This window comes from Crocuta crocuta, unplaced genomic scaffold (assembly GCF_008692635.1).
Source record: "Crocuta crocuta isolate KB4526 unplaced genomic scaffold, BGI_CrCroc_1.0 scaffold19, whole genome shotgun sequence".
NCBI classification, from domain to species: domain Eukaryota; kingdom Metazoa; phylum Chordata; class Mammalia; order Carnivora; family Hyaenidae; genus Crocuta; species Crocuta crocuta.
In genome coordinates this window covers 3,331,620-3,351,219 of record NW_027551565.1, presented here as the reverse complement: position 1 = coordinate 3,351,219, position 19,600 = coordinate 3,331,620, and the positions used below count along the sequence as shown (strand labels likewise).

At 39.7% G+C, this 19,600-nt stretch overlaps 1 protein-coding gene across 1 annotated transcript in view; it reads left to right on the top strand.

Moving 5' to 3' along the window:
* Positions 1 to 1,470: 1,470 nt before the first annotated feature.
* Positions 1,471 to 19,600, top strand: part of PLCH1 (phospholipase C eta 1) — a 204,414-nt gene continuing 186,284 nt past the window's right edge. Inside the window, exon 1 of the mRNA XM_077750100.1 lies at positions 1,471 to 1,678. The gene's annotated coding sequence lies outside the window, so the exon portion shown is untranslated. The remainder of the gene's footprint in view (positions 1,679 to 19,600) is intronic.

Below are 19,600 nucleotides of genomic sequence, written 5' to 3'. Positions count from 1 at the left end.
TTTCTTTGGAGCCAAAAGACCTTATATATGTTTATCCAAATTGCATTTTTCCTGGTACCCTGACATGAAGAAATTCGAGTGATTATTCTAGTGGCTTTTTCCTTTTTTTTTTTTTGAGTCCAAGATTGCATTCAGGATAAAGTTTCTTCATGCCCATGGTGCTTTGCTGTGACATTGTAATTGCCTCTGTTGAATTGAATAATACAAATGGGTTGTTTCTATGGTATCGGCTAAGTGGGATGAAAAGGTGAAACCCTAGATCTTGCGCTGAGAGGTCATGGTGCTACCACCCCCCCACGCTAAGTGTCTGTCAAAGCGGACGGACAGCCTGGCCCTGCTCTCCAAGCTCGAGCACTCATTTGTAACTTCCTGAGCAAATTCACGCATGAAAAAGAAAATGACTTTAGTTTACGTTGTCACTAAGCCCAGAAAATCCCTGCCAACCCTATGCTGCCAGCTTTTCTAGGACCTTCTTATTGGTGGAGAATTTTAAACTGAAGGTAAGGAGCAGAGTCTCGAAGTCCCTCCCAGCCAGGCTTTGAACTAACAATAGGGCAGGTTGAATGAAGGCTGATAAATGCAAATCCTGGAATCCAGAGACCGGATCACTCCGTGCCTGCCGAGGCTAGCAATAGCCAGCGTTCCAGGAGCCACACCAACCGGATCAATCACCGTGTCTTTGCGCTCAGTAGATTTCATCATTTGCATCACGATTTGAGTACCTACTGTGTGCAAGCTTTCCTCTGCCCTGGCCATGCTCTAAACTCACTGATGGTTGGCCCTGGAGTTGGCCAGCCACTAAATTGACCCGATTGAATAATTGTCCCGTTAACGTTTAGGAGAAACATCTGAAGACGAGACAGTTGGCAGGGGAAGTAAATGCAGAGTGTAACCTATACTCCCTCTTCCTCCGTCTTAGTTGCACTTTACTCAAGGTAGATTTCTTGGTTATAACAGCATAATAAATGCTATTTTCTTAGAATGAGAGAAGCTGACATAAAATGGGTGGTTTGGGATTTCTTTAAGGTGTGGTCCTGGGACTTTTTTACTTTGGTGCAAGCTGCAAATGGTTCCCACTCTGTTTTCCTCACTTCCAACTTCGTTTCTCCAAACTCCTTTATCTTACAACCACCGAAGCTCTTAGGAATACAGCTCCAAACTAAGTATCAAGGAGGTGTCCCTGGGCTTGGGAAATTTTGAAACTTACGGGTAAAAAAAGAAGACTTTATTCCCAGTGCTTCTGGCTCTTGCCCCCAGAGAGCCCCGTAAGGGCGCATGCGCCCGGGGGTCCAGGTCCAGACCTCTACCCCTTACCCCCGGCCGGCTGGAGCCCTTGGAGGCGGTGGGAGCTCCAGTCCACTCTCTCCAGCTCCAGTTCCTGATTTCCTCGGGAGCTGCGGAGCTGGGATGGGGGGGAGGGGGGGCTCCAGGGTAAGCGTAAGGATTTGAATGAGAAAGCAGGTTGTGGCGGCGGCGCCCCGCTCTCCCCTGCGCGTCTCGGAGGTTTGTTGGCTGGTGGGCAGAAGTGCGCTTCTGGGGGGCTTTTCTGTCCCTCGACGGGGATTTGGAGTTAAAGTCACAGGGGCTCACAATTCATCACCCAAGCACTTTGGAGGTTGCTCCTGTGCCAAGGACTCCCAGGAATCCTTCAACTGCCGAACACTCAAAAGTTGAGCAGGTCAGTGCTTTGGGGGTAGCTAGTCAGAAAGAGAAAGGACTGGTATACCAGACCAGGTGTGCAAATGAGCAGGTGGCTCAAATTCCTCTCCCCAGTCCCGGCCGGGACGCGCTCTTTAGGACTGTGAGTATTGTGCGTGGGGATCCCCCAAACCCCCAGCGCAGAGAACTGGACCACGGCTAGTCTTAGAGGGGGCTGTGTGTGTGTGTGTGTGTGTGTGTGTGTGCGCGCGCGTAATTCAGACGACGTGGGTGTGCGTGTGCCCGCGCCAGAATTTAATTCTCGAGTCGCCTGTGGTGGTGGATGGGGTTTCGTCCGTTGGAGGGCGAAGCTTTGCTGCAGGATGCTTCACCCACACGCGGGGTCCCCAGAACCCTTCTCTGATCTCCCGACACCGCGGAGAAAGCAGGTCTGCGTTTCCCAGAAAGAGTACGCTGTCCATTATGGGAGCTGTCTCACGGCTCTTCCTGCGCTCGGTGACCCCGTTCAGGACCCTTTCGTAGAAGACCGGGTACACTCAGCGCGAGGAGGATTTACTCCATTACCCTTTCTTGGAATAAACGAGGGCAGCGGAGCGACGCCGCGCGGGGAGGTGGAGGCAAGTCCCCTTCGCGCGGCGTCGCCCTCTGCGCCTGCGCGGGGTTCCCATGGCGACGGCACCGCCAGCCCGAGATGCCACCAGGCTCGCCCCTGAGCCCAGTCCCCTGTTGAGCGTCTGCGGCCCCTTCTCTCCTCTTCCTTTTCTTTGTTTGTAACTCGGAATGAGTTTATGATCTCATTTTTACGCTAGCAGTCCAGCATTAAAACAATAACCAAATAAACTGAAATAGAAGACTGTCCCCCCACCTCCCCGCCGTTTCGTATTACCATTTTGATCATTGGGGCAGTAACTGAGATATTCCCCCCACTAAATAAAATATATTTCCTTGGTGGTGAGGCACTAAAAAATTTCAATCAGACGCTTGCTCTTGAGCAATAAGGTTACAGTCTTGGGCCTCTGCCCAGGTGGCTGGTGCGGTGCGTGCAAACCCCAGCACCTGTGTCCTTACGGCATGTTATGAGAAGGAGATGAGCTCCAAAATGCCATTGAAAAGATACAAAAGCTTTCCCAGAAGGGATGATTGTTTTTCCAGTTGCCCGTCAGTTTTGGTCACTTCTGGGGTTAATCTGCAGGGAATGTTTCAAGAAGCCTTGATGGGAACCAGTCAGATTTCTCTAGGCTTCCGTTAAGAATGTCATTTTCCTTTTCATGAAACTGTGAGTCTCGACAGCTCCTCTCCTTTTAAGAAATCCCATTTGTTTACACACAGGTTAGCATTTGGCAAGGGTACACATCTTGAGGACCTGCATCTTGTTGCTCATTTTTCTGGGCTGCATCAATACTTAGCAGCATTAATATGCCTACTTGGTATTAAATAAACATTGGTTAAAGCAAAATAACTGATAAAAATTTAAAATGGAATAAGTCTTTTTGAATAAAGTGTGGCATAAAAATACTTTAGACGAAGTCCTACGGGTATGGTCTTGCTGTATCCTACTTTTAAACAACTTGCCTTCAAGAATAGCAAATGTTTATTAGTGGTAGAAGTTTTCCGACAATATCCTTCCACCATCAGCAAATGAAGTCAACATAATATTACTTTCCAGATGATTAGCAAATAACATGCTGTTAAAGTTCTCTCTCCCATCCCATTCATTATAAATGCCTAGACGTTATGCAATCCATCTAGCTCAAATGGTAAAAACTGTCCAATTAAGGTTTCCCCCCCTCCTCATAATTAAAAAAATAGAAAAACTCTTAATGTTCAGGTTCAGATACTTTGGTGACCCTCTTTGGTGGTTCGTAACTGGCTCCAATTCCCTAATTCTCAGTGACATGTGTTCCTGCTTGTACCAGGAGGTAAACTGCAGTTTAGCAGATCATGGGATAATGAGATTGCAAGTGCTTGGGGAAGGCTGGGGACAGGCATTGGGAAGGAGACAAAGGGAGGGAAGGTTGGTGGGCTGAGCCAGGATTTATTGCTGCACCAGATTCTGCATAAAAGCTGTTAAAGTTACTGCTTCTGTTTGATACATTTTCTTACGTCATCAATATCAATTAAACTTATTTTTAGAATCAGTCTTCTAAATAATTATAAGGATAGAATTATAAAAATAAAATATTGGTGCTTTATGTTAAGGTGCCCTAATGTAATATACTGGGGAAAGTCTTAGTTAAATATTTTCTAATTAATTTATTCATTGAGTCAACAGATATTTATTGAACACTATATGTAAGGCATATAAATCAATTCGGATTCCTGCCTTCAATAAACTCAGAGTTGAGTTCTGAAATAATTCGGATGCTATTTCAGGTTTTCAGAGTAAATACTTATAGTATTCTTAGGGAGAACAGTTGATTTAGCGCTGAGCAATCATATGTCTGGATTCAGAAACAAATGCTTAAACTTTGATTTAAAGTATATCTGAACGTTGTTTCTAAGTATTTTAGATAAATATATTGTGAGAAGCATCATGTGCATCTGTTTCTTTTTTTTCTTTTTTTTTTTTTACATTTTTGTAGTATAGATTGGGCCCTAAAACTTACTGTCTTCACAAGTGCAGTGCTGAGTTTGGGAGGAACAGAGAAGCCCTATAATTCTCAGGTTTCTTAGATGAAGATAAGGTGAGTGATTCAGTAGTCCTTTGTTCTGGCTCCATGTTTCATGACATAATAAACCTCCTGCAGCTCCCTTCTAAGAATAGTGTTGGTCTGCATGCTTCAAGGATCATAACTATTATTTCTCTGGGAAAAAAAAAAGATGTAAAATTATGATAGAAGGATAAAAGGAAACAGAGCATTTAAACACTCAGACTTTTGAGCTGGAATAATTGTAGGCATTTTTAGTGAGTTTAGACTCAAAATCCATTATAGCTATGACAAGCCCCTGGCATAATACTGACCCAGGTTGACAAACCCTTCCTCTTTCGGAGAATGTAGAAGGTTAGGGAGACTGTTGTCTACTTTTTTTTCCCCACCACTTTGTGAGTTTAATAACAATATTCAGTTCAGAGAATCTTGCTGAAGAGCATCCCCATTCGGTTATTGCTCTTTGTCTACGAAAATCAGACTCCGCTGTGAAGTGTGGACCAAGTGGTGCAGAACTCATTACTTTGAACAATGCCTCCTCAGCCTGGGAAGCATGTTTTCTCTTCTCACTAGTAGGGGCTTATTCCATTCTGGCTTTGCTCACAAGGAAAATCATTTAGACACAGTTCAGTGGACACTCACTCACATCTCTTTGACACCCGTGACCATTTTTGTTTAAGGAGAAATCCAGTACTGCTATGGTACGGTGTACCAAATTAGAAGTGCATTTTAAAAGCCCATGAAAAAGTTTACACAGCTTTGTGTTATTATCATCAGGACCTCTGTTTTCTGTGCTTCAAAGGAGAAGAGGACAGGGTGGGTGCAGGGGGGACAACCGGGAGAACTTCTATAGCAAAGTTAAAAACATTCTAACCAAATCTGCATTTTGGATGCACTAAGCTAAGCACCTGTGCCTTGTTATAGTCATAAAATTCCAGAGCAGAAAAAGAGGAATCTACCATGTTCATTATATTAGTCAGGAAACCAGGGTCCAAGGTTGCTAAGTGATTTTCTTAAAGCCACATGGCTAATAAATGGCAGAATTGGGATGAAAATGCCCAGTTTCTGATTTTTAATGATCCTGCTATTTCCAGGAAATGAAGGGCAGGCACATATGAAATCTTTGCTCTAGGAGTGAAGTCACTATAGTTGCAGACATAAAATAATCAACAGCAGTGTCCTATGATTTAATCTAATTTCACTGAGTGGAATTGACAGTGAGCACCTTTGGATTATATATTTGGTTATACACATGTGTGTATCATAAGAACACATGGTTTGCATAGATGTAAAAGAGCTTTTCAATTAGTATCTATTTTGGTCTCAGGAATTCTGTCATCATTTGATTTAATGTAATGGGGAACAGTTTTTCTGGTTATTAGGAAAAATTTTAAGGAGTTCTGCAAGAAAAGGAGAAATTGAACACTAATGTGTTCTGACCACATGTCTTGACGTTTCCTGTGTGTCTCTTTAAAGTCCACAATAATCAAGAGGCAGGAATTCTCTCATGCCCCTGATGAGGCTCAGAGAGGTTCATTTCTTGCCCGAGATCTAAGCCAGCAAAGACTTGGAATTTGAGCCTAGGTCTTTCAGCCTACGTGTTTTATCAGATCATGTTCCCACTCGGGAAACAAAGGCTAAGTTTATGAAAAATACTGAGTTGGTTTTCTTTTCAAACCCACTATTCTCTCCAAAGTACAGACAGGTAGAAACGTTTCTGATCAGCTCTTTGGTGAGTGGAGAAGCTGCATTCCCTGTGTGGAGTTTAGGAGGTTTAGGAGGTTATAAATTCAGCCCTGGCTCCAAAAAAACAGTCAAGACTTTGTTTATAAACTGTGTTGGCTATTTGTTTAGAAGTGAGTGGTGGTTAGCTTCTCTTCTGCCGAGGCTTTTCCACATCAAAGCGGCCCACTTATTTATCACTTCTGGATTGTTGTCAAATTGCGGTGGGTCTCAGAGGATCCCTCATGATTTCAATGTGTTTTCTGGCATCCTAAGACTTAAGTGTTAGTTTTATCTTATGTAACCTTTGCCCACTTATTTTCTTGAAATAGTATTGAGAGACTTATTGCTGGAATGGACCAGGTGTCTTCCTGTAATGCTTTTCAAATTGGAGATCAGAATTATCTTGGATAGTTGCTAAAATTTCTTTTTTTTTCTTTTAAAGATTATTTATTTTGAGAGAGAGAAAGAGAGAGACAGAGAGGGAGAGTGGGTATGTGCAAGTGGGGGAGGGAGAGAGAGAATCCCAAGAAGACTCCAGGCTGTCAGTGCAGAGCCTGACCTGGGGCTCAGTCTCACAAACTGAGAGATGATGACCTGAACTGTAATCAAGAGTTGGCTCTTCAGCCAACTGAGCCACCCAGGTGGTCCGGTTGCTGAAAATGTCTAAACTGAAGCTGGAGTTGTGGTGCTTCTAAAACAGCTCTGCTTTGCTGTTGAGAAATTGAAACTGGAGTCTGCTGGGCTGGTTTACCCACGCAGAAACTGAAGCTTGGGAATGTCTACCCTTAACACAACTAAGCTAGGACTTGAATGTTGACATTGCCAGCAGACATCTGGTCTAGTGTTCTTTAAAAGCACACCTCTCTCCTGGCCCTTCTTTATTCCCTATGTCTGACTCTCACAAGGGAAGGGAAGTTTGAGGGTTTCAGAAAATGGATGCTGGACTCCACTTTGAAAATCAGACCCTGGCAGGTTCTCTGGGTTTCCTTCTTCTTCAGTATCTGTGGTTTACCCTACTAGCAGCCGCTTTTCTCTGTGGCTGGTTCTTCAGAACTTACCAAGGGACTTATACACTTGTCCAGACATCCAGGTGCCCATGAATTATCAATTCCCGCCGAAAGGCAGAAGGATCTAGTGCTAGCATATGTGAGTTACTGATTAACTGATCTGAGGCAATCCTGGTTTCTTTTCATCTGCCTTCACTTCCTTGTTGCTAATCCACAAGAACCAAACATTCAAATTTAGCTTCCTACTTCCCTCTTCGCTCCCTCTTCAGTTTCATTGAAGGGGCACCGTGGAACAGGTTTCCATGGAGTGTTAATGATACCTCTGCAAAACTACCCTTGGTGGGAACTTTGAAGATCTATACAATTTTTTCAGGGATCAGAATCCTGGACCAGAAATTCAGTGAGTTGATTTGTCATGTAATTGTATGCAATTTAGTTTTTTAGATCTCACCCACTTTTTTTTCCTTCCAAATAACTCTTTCTTAACTTTGAAAATGGGAGATATTGAAAAGAAATTTGTCTTTTTAAGAGAGATCTCTTTATAGACAGGCGTAATGTGTTCATATGAGGAGTTAGGATTATATAAAGATGCTTTGAGTTTTATTTCAATTTAAAGACATGGTTCCATATAGCCCTTTGTGTAAAAGAGTAGATAAGATTTCCTTGTGTGCACATAGAATGTATCTGAAAGAACATACAAGAAATTAATAATGTTGGTTGCTGGGAGACAGAGTCAACTATTCATTTTATACCCTTTTGTGCCTTGTGAATTTTGAAGCTTAAATTTAATAAATAAAATTAAGGTAAAAAATAAAAAGAATACTTGGGTTTGAAGAATAAAGAAATAAATAAGTAGTTACCTCCTGACTCCCGACTAAGTAGAAGTAGGAGACTGGGAAGTAATTTTAAAGGAAAGAAAAGCAATTTTCTTTCTTTCTTTTTTTTTTTATTTTTATTTTTTTTAAATATTTTTATTTATTTCTAGGAAAGAGAGAGAGAGAGACAGCGTGAGCAGGGGAGGGTCAGAGAGAGAGGGAGTCACAGACTGAAACAGGCTCCAGGCTCCGAGCTGGCAGTCAGCACAGAGCCCGACGCGGGGCTCGAACCCACGAACCGCGAGATCATCACCTGAGCGAAAGTCGGACGCTTAACCAACTAAGCCACCCAGGCGCCCCTTCTTTCTTTCTTTTAAACAGAATTCCAGTATAATTAATGTATAGAGTTATATTAGTTTCAGGTGTATAATGTAGTGCTTCAGCAAGTCAATACATTACTCAGTGTTCATCATGGTAAGTGTAACTCTTAATCCCCTTCACTTATTTCACACACACCCCATCCCACCTCCCCTCTGGTAACCGCCAGTTCTCTATACTTCAGAGACTGTTTTTTAGTTTGTCTTTTTTCTTTGTTCATTTGATTCGTTTCTTAAATTCTACATGAGTGAAATCATACAGTATTTGTGTTTCTTTGACTTTTTTCACTTAGCATTTTACCCTTTAGATCCATCCATGTTGGTGCAAATGGCAAGATTTTATTCTTTTTTATGGATGAATGTTATTCTGTTCTCTATATACAGCACCTCTTCTTTAACCATTCATCTTGATGGACACTTGGCTTGCTTCCATATCTTGGCTGTTGTAAATAATGCTGCAGTAAACATAGGGGTGCATATATCTTTTTTGAAATAGTGTTTTCATATTCTTTGGGTAAATACCCAGTAGTGGAATTACTGGATCATATGGTAGTTCTCTTTGTAATTTTTTGAGGACCCTCCATCTGTTTTCCACAGTGGCTGTGCCAGTTTGCATTCCTACCAACAGTGCACAAGGATTCCTTTTTCTTCAAATTCTCACCAATATTTGTTGTTTCTTATGTTTTTGAGTTTAGCCGACAGGTGTGAGGTGACACCTCATTGTAGTTTTGATTTGTGATACCTCATTGTAGTTTTGATTTATATTTTTTCTTACTAGCTTTTTATCTCTCACCAAAATTTACACTTAGTAATTGTTTTTCCACATTTAGTTTTTTTTTTTTTTTCAAGACATGGGTCTTGAACTCATAACCCTGAGATCAAGACCTGTGCTGAGATCAAGACTCAGACACTTACCTGACTGAACCACCTAGGCACCTCTCACATTTAGTAATTTTTAAAAGCAGTTTTCCTTAAACTCCTCTGAATGTCTATAACAAGGCTGGGGAAGTTTTTTGATTGGTTTTCTTTCTTATAAAACATCACTTACTGGTTGCAGCCAGACGCCATGGGCCAGTGGAAATCAGACTCTCCCACTCCGGAGCAGCTAAACCTATCTTATGCTGGCAGTATGTTTATGGAGCAAAGGCTAGAAAGTCTTCCCTCTCTGGCGCCCCCCCCCCCCCCCCATTATTTTCCCTCATAGAGAAATCCCTGTAATGTGATTATGGTTTTATTTTCCTGAGCAGTGTCTGAATGTGATTGTCAGAGGAATCTTTTCTTCTCAAACTGAAACAGGAAAAAAAAAAAAAAGAAGCTTGTATACAAATGTTTTCATCTGAACCAGAGCATTTTGTTTTGTTTTAAATGAGTCGTGAGTTGGAAGTATTTTCCTGTTTACTGGGTGAGTCATTAAAATACAGTCTTAGAGGAGAGTGAGCACAAACTGTATACAAACTCCTTTTTTCACTCATCAAAAGAGAGAAACGTGAAATCTATTATTTAGTGTCCAAGTTTCAGTCAAAAGCAAAAACTCAAGTCAGGACCCGTTCTCAACACATTCTTAAATTTCTCCTCTCAAATTGGGTGAAGTAAATAAAAAAGTATACATCTGTCTACAAAAGTCTTATCGCTGTGTTGCTTTTTATCTGTTGGAAAAGAATAGCCGAGTAGAGTATACATTCTTATGCTTAACAAGTTAAAAAACCTACAAGGGCAGTTAGTGAAAATTCTCTCTTACCTCTGTCCCTCAGTCGTCCAGTTATGTCTCTAACAGGCCAACAGTATTATTCATTTCTTGCGTATGTTTTCAGAACAACATATATGTGTAATTACGTATATAATATATACAGTAGTCCCCGCCTTGCCTGCGGTTTTGCTTTCCGCAGTTTCAGTAACTGGCAGCAAAGAATCCTCCTGAGGAAGTGTCAGAGGGTCAGTAGCAGCTAACGCTACGTCACGCTGCCTGCGTCACTCACCTCGTTTCCTCTCGTTTCGTGCGCGTTTTGTCATCTCACATCATCACAAGAAGGGTGAGTACAGCAGAGGCTATTTTGAGGGAGAAAGACCGCATTTATTACGTGCGCAACTTTCCTTGCAGTGTACTGTCATAATGGGTATACTTTAGTGGTTGCTGTTAATCGCCTACTGTGCCAAATTTATAAATTGAGCTCGATCATAGGTACATATAGGGAAAAAACATAGTTTGTATAAAGCTCGGTGCTATCCACCATTTTAGGCATCCGCTGGGGGTCTTGGAACATCTCTTGTGTGGATAAGGGGGGAACTGTACGTACAAATACCTACGGATGCTTTTTTCCTCCTTTTAAAAATAAAATGGTAGTGCACCAGCCACGTGATTTTGCGTTTTTTTTAATCGATGTATTTTATCATTCTGTATCAGCATAGTGAGCTTCTTCATTCTCTGTTAAAAAACTTGTATTTCTTTTTTTTAATGTTTATTTATTTTTGAGCGAGAGAGAGGGAGAAACAGATGGGGCAGGGGCAGAGAGTGAGAGTGAGACACAGAATCTGAATTAGGCTCCAGGCTCTGAGTTGTCAACACAGAGCTGGAAGCGGGGCTTGAACCCATAAGGCACAAGATCATGACCTGCACCGAAGTAGGACACTTAACCAACTGAGTCACCCAGGTGTCCCTTAAAATTTTTTTTAATGATTATTTTTGAGAGAAAGAGAGACAAAGTGTGAATAGGGGAGGAACAAAGAGAGAGTGGGGGGGACACTGAATCTGAAGCAGGCTCTAAGCTCTGAGCTGTCAGCACAGAGCCTGATGTGGGGCTCAAACTCATGAACAGTGAGATGATGACCTGAGCTGAAGTCAGATACTTAACCTACTGAGCCACCCAGGCATCCTATTAGGCAAAATCTTTAGAAAAATGATTTATTATTGCTATAACCTTCTAGAGAGAGGTTTTTCTCAAGAATTATATTCTGAATAATTTATGTTTAAAGCATTCTTGGTGAAATGTTATTTTTACCAATTTCTTTATCTGTTCTTTGTTATATCACATTGCATTAAACAGGATACTAATAATGTATGTTAGTAATTTTTACCTTGATAAATGAGAGCAGTATTTTGGGCATCTACCATTCCTTTCTACTAAAATGGTCTTCTTACCTAACCCTCTTACTATTATTTTGTAAGGTATTTTTTTTAAAGTAAGCTCTATGCCCAGTGGGGGGCTTGAAATCAAGACCCCCAAGTCAGGACTCACAAATTCTACCAGCTGAGCCAGCAAGGCACCCTCCTCCCTCTTTTAAAACTACTGACCCAAGTACTCTTTCCTGACTGAATTGGTTTCTTTTTTGGACACCTACAGTATGCTTCATTTGCCATCTTTCATATATCCTGTCCTTTCCAGTGTAGTTTTTCTATCAGTCTTTCCTCTTTCTAGGTATGCCCTGTTTTCCCATCTGAATTGTTAGTGTCTTTTTTAAAAAAATTTAATTTAATTTTTAAGTAGTGTCTGCTGTCAACATGAGGCTTGAACTCACAACCCCAAGATCAAGAGTTGCATACTCTACCAACTGAGCCAGCCAGGCACCCCTGGACTGTTAGTTTCTTAATGACTGGTACTATGTTTAGGCATCGCTCCATCCCCTCAATAACTATTGTGTTTATATTAGGGCTCAGAACATATTCTTGGGTTATTTGGTTCATAAATTAACTGTGGACAATTAAAACCTTTTACACCTTAAAGCCTCCTGGACTCCTATTTTGGGGCACAAAATGGGGAGGCACTTCCCTGCTTACCCTGCTGTTTAGTTGGGAAGGAGAGGTGATGTTGACTGGAGCTTTAATTGACCAGTTAAAGGTAGAGCTCCTGTTGGAGCTACAATCATTGCTGAGTGGAGGGGGAGGGAATGTAGGCAAAGATGGTAATCCCAGCACATTCTCTGTGATAAGGAAGCTCTGTTCTTTCATTATTGGGTGGGGGAGTGGATGAAGACGAGGGTAAGACCAACTCAGGAGAACTGGGAGATCTGCCCTTCTCTGGGAATGGCTCTTCTGAAATTAGATATTGGACATCCTTATATATGAAGGAATTGGGGGCAGAACTATTCTGAAATTCATTTTCAATATTTAAAGTTTGGAAATTTCTGGTTTAGAGACTATTAGTATGAATCAAAATTTTTTGGTTGGTAGACCTACACATAGTAGATAAAATAAGAATTGTAAAAAAAAAAAATCTGCTGTTAGAGTTGTCACCAGGAAAAGTCTTCGAATGTAATCAGAGGTGTTAATATTGGGCTAGACTGCAAGGTTAATGGCCACTGAGAGTTGAAATATAGTTATTAGTCATTCCTTGAGGTATTGTTTTATTGATGCAGTCTTCATTTCTAATCAGCACTTTGTGCCGGCTTTTTTAAAATGCAAGAATATATAAAAACTGATGGAAATATGCCAATGCTGACTTGAGCACAGGGAAGTGGAAAGGATTGTAAATGGCAGAGTCTGGATTTCATTAGTACTCTATCATATCCAGTAGTACATGCTAGCTCTCTTTGTCTTTCCCTCTTTCCTTCTCATAGGTTATTTATTGAGAAGCAAGTTACATGGATCTTAAGAGTGCAACCTTTAAAAATAAGTGCATTCTTTGGAGTTAGATTTTTCTGAGTGTAAATTCTAGTGTTGTCACTTGACAGCGGTGGACCTTAGGTAATTAATTACTTAACATCTTCATGCTTCTGTAAAATAAAGATAATATGGATTCCTAGCCCTTAGAATCATTGTAAGGATTAAATAAAATAATATTTACAAAACATTTACCACAACACCCGGCATATAGGAAGTTTTAAAATATCAGCAGTTGTTACAAAGTGACAGACACTCAACTAATACATTTTTATGCTAGATCAGATCCTGATTTCGCTTTCAAACTGAAAGGCTCTGTGGCTTTAAGTGTGCATTTCCAAGGTTGAATTCTGTTCCTGTAATATAGTTTACCAACATTCTGGCTGAAATAATTTAAAGATGCTGGATAAAGTGGTATTTTAGATGCAATGAAGCAGTATGAATGTAATGACTATTCAGGACAAAAGCTAAGTGAAGAGCAGTCTATTGCAATGAAGCTAGTTTTTTCCTTGAAGACATTTGCTAAACCAGTTTAACTTGTTAACTTTGTGACTATTTTCATGGTCCTGAGGGCACAAGGGACAGCAGACATCTAAGCCGGAATCTTTGGTTTTAAAGCTGGGACTTGAGAAGGCTTCTCCCTCAATATAAGGGTGAATTAGAATAAAAAGAAAAACTCATCTCTCTTTCAAACTAAGACTGTAAGAAAAATCACCTATGGAAAATCATGGTTCTGAACAAATGCTTGATATTTGGTGCTCAGAATTTGTGCAACTAAACCAGCTTTAATACATATGCACATCTAGAATCACAATAACTAGGTGGTCAGAAAAACCTCAAGATGAAAATTTGATTTAAAGGGTTTCTATGGGGCATCTGGCTGGCTCAGTTGGTAGAGTATGGAACTCTTAATCTCAAGGTTGTGAGTTCAAGCCCCATGTTGGGTGTGGAGCCTAGTAAAAACAAAGAAAAAGTTCCTACATTGGATTTGTCCCTCATAGTGTGCAGAAGCCAATTTTCCCCTTTCTTTTGGAGGAATCTATTTTTGTCCTAGACTTCAGGGAATCCCCACCAATACAATTAGAAGGAAAATAAGCATTTAATACTAAAAAATAAAAAAAAGACTAAAAACAAGATGTGAGCTGAGAACAAGAAACTGTAAAGACTAAACCAATCTGCTTTGAAAAAGAACCAGATATGAAACTTGAAAAAATAAAGATAGAATGATGGAAAATCAGAACTCAGTGAATGGATTTCACGACTGATGAATCCAAGCCAAATAGGGAAATAGTCAATGAAGGATCTGTCAGAAGAAAATTTTCAATGGAATACAGAGAGGCAAGTGATGAAAAACCCAAAAGAAGGGTTAATCAGTGTGAAGTTGGAGAATTTAGATCCAACCTAAGTTTAGTTATAGTTTATTTAATTTTTTTAAATGTTTATTTATTTTTGAGAGAGAGAGAGAGAGAACACGTGAGCAGGGGAGGGGCAGATAGAGGGAGCCACAGTAATTGAAGCAGGCTCCAGGCTCTGAGCTGTCAGCACAGAGCCTGACACAGTGCTCAAATCCAAAACTGAATTCATGAACTGAGTCATTGTCAGACCCTCAACTAAGCCACTCAGGCAGCATCAAGGGTTATAGTTTCAGAAAGAGAGGAGAAAAATGAGGGGAGACACCATTTAAAGAGATAATGCCTGAGAAATTTCAAGGACCAAGAAAAAACATCACTACCCATATTTCATGAAGTCATATGAAATTGTATAAAACTAAATTGTAAAATATAAAAGAGAAGATCTTAAGCAAGGCTAGAAAGAAGAGGTAGTTTATCTTTAAAGATATGATAGATTATCCTGATAATGCAACAGCAGAAGCTGGAAGACAATAAAATATTATCTTTCTTGCACTGATAGAAATTAACTGTCAGTTTGTAAATTTATTTCCATTAACAACATCTTTAAAAAATGAATGCAGAGACTTGCAGGCTCGCAGAAACCTAGAGTTTGTTCTAGATGATCGTCATTTAAAGGGTATGCTTCAGACAGAGGAAAAGTATTTTCTGTAGAAACAAGAAGTGATGAAGAGCAGAGAAAGGGAAAAAATGGTAAGTTAAGGCATATACTGACTGTATAAAATAATAGTGCCTTCAGTGGGAACTAGGTAAAATAAATGGCATGAATTGGAGAAGTAAATAGAGTTAGTATCTTAGAAAGTTCCTGCATAGTTTGGGAGGAAGTTAAAGATACTGGGTAAATTTAGATTTCAGTTAGTGAAGTGTGCATGTTAAAATATCCAAGGCAACAACTAAAGATTAGTAAGAGACTTAACAACTTTCTAGCTAATGGAGAAAATTGAAATGAGAAAAATAATAAATTTTGAGGTCAAAACAGTGGAGAAAAGAAATATAGAATGACTAAGATAAATAATAAGTACAAAATAAGATATAGAAATAAATACAAATGTTATCAGTAAGTATAATTTGAAGGAACCAAAGATTGTTACCCTGGATGAAAAATGAAATCAGCTCTTTGCTATTTATAAAAGACACGTCTGAAACATAAGGATACAGAGAAGTTAAAAGTAAAAGAATAGAGAAAGATGAATGGGTGATTGAAAACCAGGGGCACCTGGCTGGCTCAGTTAAACAACCGACTTAGGCTCAGGGCATGATCTCACAATTCATGAGTTCGAGTCCTACGTTGGGCTCTCTGCTCTCAGCACGGAGCCTGCTTCAGATCTTCTGTCTCCCTCTCTCTCTGCCCCTCCCCAGCTTGTTCCTTCTCTCTCTCTCTGTGTGTGTGTCAAAAATAAATAAAAATTAGAAACTAAAACAAAAGAAAGCTTGCAATATTGACATCAGCCAAAATAGACTTTAAATGCCAAGAAAGCATTTTTAGACACAAAATGGGTCATATTGATTAAAAAGTTTCAACTCATCAGAGTGATAAACTTCTTTTTTTTTTTATGTTTTTTATTTAAATTTGAGAGAGAGAGACAGCGTGAGCAGGGGAGGGTCAGAGAGAGAGGGAGACAAACAATCTGAAGACAGGCTCCAGGCTCTAGGCTCTGAGCTAGCTGTCAGCACAGAGCCCAATGTGGGGCTCAAACCCACGAACCATGAGGTCATGACCTGAGCTGAAGTCAGATGCTTAACCGACTGAGTCACCCAGGTGCCCCCAGAGTGATAAACTTTAAAAAATTTTATTTTAATTGCAGCATAGTTAACATACAGCATTAAAGTAGTTTCAGGTGTACAACATAGTGATTCCACACTTCTTTACATGACTCAGTACTCATCACAATAAGTATATTAATCCCCTTCATCTACTTAACTCACACCCTCACAGCCCTCACCTCCCCTCTGGTAACCATGTGTTTATTCTCTAGTTAAGGGTCTGTTTTTTTGTTGGTCTCTTGTTTTCCTTCATTTGTTTTGTTTCTTAAATTCCACATATGAGTGAAATTATATGGTATTTGTCTTTCTTTGACTGACTTAGTCCATTTAGCATAGAATGATAAATTTGTATGCTCAATATAAAGCAAAAACTGAGAGGACTATATGAAAAACATACATAGTTGACCCTTAAACAACAAAAGTTTCAACTACATGGTTCCCTTACACATGGATTTTTTCAATAAGTATAGTATTATAAATGTATTTTCTTTTATGATTTTGTTAACATTTTCTTTTCTCTAGTTTACATGATTGTAGGAATACACTATGTAATATATATACAAAGTTTGTGTTAATTGTCTATGTTATCTGGAAGGCTATTGGTCAGCAGCAGCCTGTTAGTTTTGGGGGGGGTCAAACTTATATGTGGATTTTCAGCTGTGTGGGGTGTTGACACTCTTCACTCCCACATGGTTCAAAGGTCAACTGTAGTCCTAGTGATTTTAATGCATTTCCTTAGTACTTGATAAAGTGGGAAAAAGATCAGTGACCATATACAAGGTTTGAGCGGTATAGTTTTAATAAGTTTGAGCTTATGATATGAAGATCACTATATCTCAAAACTGTAGAAAACACATTTTTTTTCGAACACACAAAGAACATTTATAAAAAGTGACTTCAAACTTTGACACCAGGCAAGTCTTAATAATTATTAAATAATTGGCATCATCCAGACCAGATCTGTGACCACAATACAATTAAGCTAGAAACTGATAAAAATATAACTATGAATAAGTATAGGCATATTTCAAAATGAAATTTGGATCAAAGAAGAAATTGTAATGGAAATCAGAAAATATTTTTAACTGGAAGAATACAATGGGTCAAAATTCCGGGTTGGGGAAAACAGCTAACTCATGCATAAATGCTTATATTAGAAGACCTGAAAATTAGCTAAATGTTAAAGTTAGAAAATTTGAAAAAGTTGCAATATAGACTCAAAATAGAAAAGAGTAATGGTAATAATTTCATGTTATTCAATGGAGAGGATCAATAATGATACATTTTGGCTCTTTGTAAAACTAGTAATATTGATAAACATGAGATTTATTTATTTAAAAAAAATTTAATTTATTTTAGAGAGCAAGACAGAGTGCAAACAGGGGAGTGGCAGAGAGAGAGAGGGAAACACAGAATGCGAAGCAGGCTCCAGGCTCTGTGCTGACAGCCCAGACAGCACATAGTCCGACTCGGGCCTCGAACTCACAAACCGTGAGATCATGACCTGAGCCGAAGTCAGACACTTAACCGACTGAGCCACCTAGGCACCACATGTGAGACTGATTTAAGTAGAAGAAGAGAACAGTAAAAATAAACAGCATTAGGAATGGAAAAGCAGATGTTTTAGAACTAAAAAGATCATATATTATGAGCTAATTTATGCTAAAACATTTGAAAGCTTAGAGTAAACGAGTTACTAGACTAATGTAACCAAAATTAAATTCAAAAAAATAGAAAGGCTAAATAATCCTATAATTTAAATTTTATTTATGTTTTCTTTTTTAATGTTTTATTTATTTCTAGGAGAGAGAGAGAGAGACAACGTGAGCAGGGGAGGGTCAGAGAGAGAGGGAGTCACAGACTGAAACAGGCTCCAGGCTCTGAGCTGGCAGTCATCACAGAGCCCGACGTGGGGCTCGAACCCACAAACCGCGAGATCATGACCCAAGCGAAAGTCGGACGCTTAACTGACTAAGCCACCCAGGCGCCCCTTATTTATGTTTTTAAAGTTTATTTTGAGAGAGAAAAAACACGTGTGTGCACACACACATACACACACAAGCAGCGGAGGGGAAGAGAGGGAGAGAGAGACTCCCAAGCATGCCTCTTGCTGTCAGTGCAGAGCCCGACAAAGGGCTTGAATCCACAAACTGAGATCATGACCCCATCCAAAATCAAGACTCAGGCGCTCAACTGACCGAGCCCCCCAGGTTTCCCAATCCTATAATTTTTAAATAAAATAAGCAAATAGCCAAATATTTCTCTGTAAAGGAAGGTCTAGGCTTAAATGGGTTTATGAGTAAGTTCTACCAAACATTCAAGAAAAAGATAATTTCAAACTTGTATAACTCCTGCTAGGGAATAGAAATGCATATTATAGGGCTATGATCTCAATGCAAAAAGTCTTGAGGACAGTATGAGAAATGGAAATTATAGGCCAAACTTGGGAATATACATGAAAAAAATCATAAAACATGAGCAAACTAAATCATCAATGTATTAAAAAGACAATACAGGGGTGCCTGGGCAGCTCAGTTGGTTAACTGTCAGACTCCAGAATTTGGCTTAGGTCATGATCTTCTGGTTTGTGAGTTCAAACCCCACATCAGGCTCTAAGCCTGCTTGGAATTCTCTTGCTATCTGGCTCTCTCTCTCTCTGCCCCTCCCCAGCCTTCTCGCCCTCTCTTTCAAAATAAAACAAAACAAAACCTAAATAAAATAAAAAGACAATACATTGTGAGCAAACTGAACTCATCCTGGAATTGTAGGTTTGATTTAATATTAGAAAACTCACCATATTAACAAGTTAATGGTGAAAGATCATATCACATGCAGAGAAAGTGTGTTAAAATGTTTAATGTCATGTAAACTCTTTAAGAAATTGAAATAGAAGGGAGCTTTCTTAATATGATAATTTACAAAGACCCTACAACAAACATCACTGTTAATGGTGAAAGATGGAAGTATTTTGTTTCTATTGAAGATCAGGATCCATTATTCTATGCAATATTGTTTTTCCCATTTGGTGTTTCATATCCTGGGTTTTTTTTTTCATGTATCATTATATTATGAGCGTTTTTCACACTCATTTACAAAGTCTTTGCAAACACAATTGTTAATACCTACACGACCATCAATGCTAACCCAGTAGTTGGATATTTAGAGTTCTGATTTTTCTGTGTCATGAAAATGAAGCAGTGAACATTTTGGTTTGTATCTTTATTTTTTTCTGATGTATTTCCAGAAGGGGAATTAGTGAAGCAAAAGGTAGGGACTCTGTCAAGTGCTGGATACATATTATATTTAAAACCAGCCTTTTCAAATGAAGCATCCATGGGTCTTGGGAGGGTGTGTTGTATCTCATTGTTCAACTAGCTCAGAGCATTTTCAGCTCCTGATTGCTGTAAAGAAACAAAACATACCAGGAACTTAGGGTTTAGTGGTGTCTCCTGTTGAGCTAAAAAAAAATGAACAAAGTGCCCTTTTATTTCTTTCCCCTTGTGTACATAGTGGGGAGGGGGCTAGCTATGGAATTAGGCTGTTTGTAGAGCCCTTTAACAACCGTTTGGCAGTGCTTGGATACCCGTGGGAAGTGGAGGAGG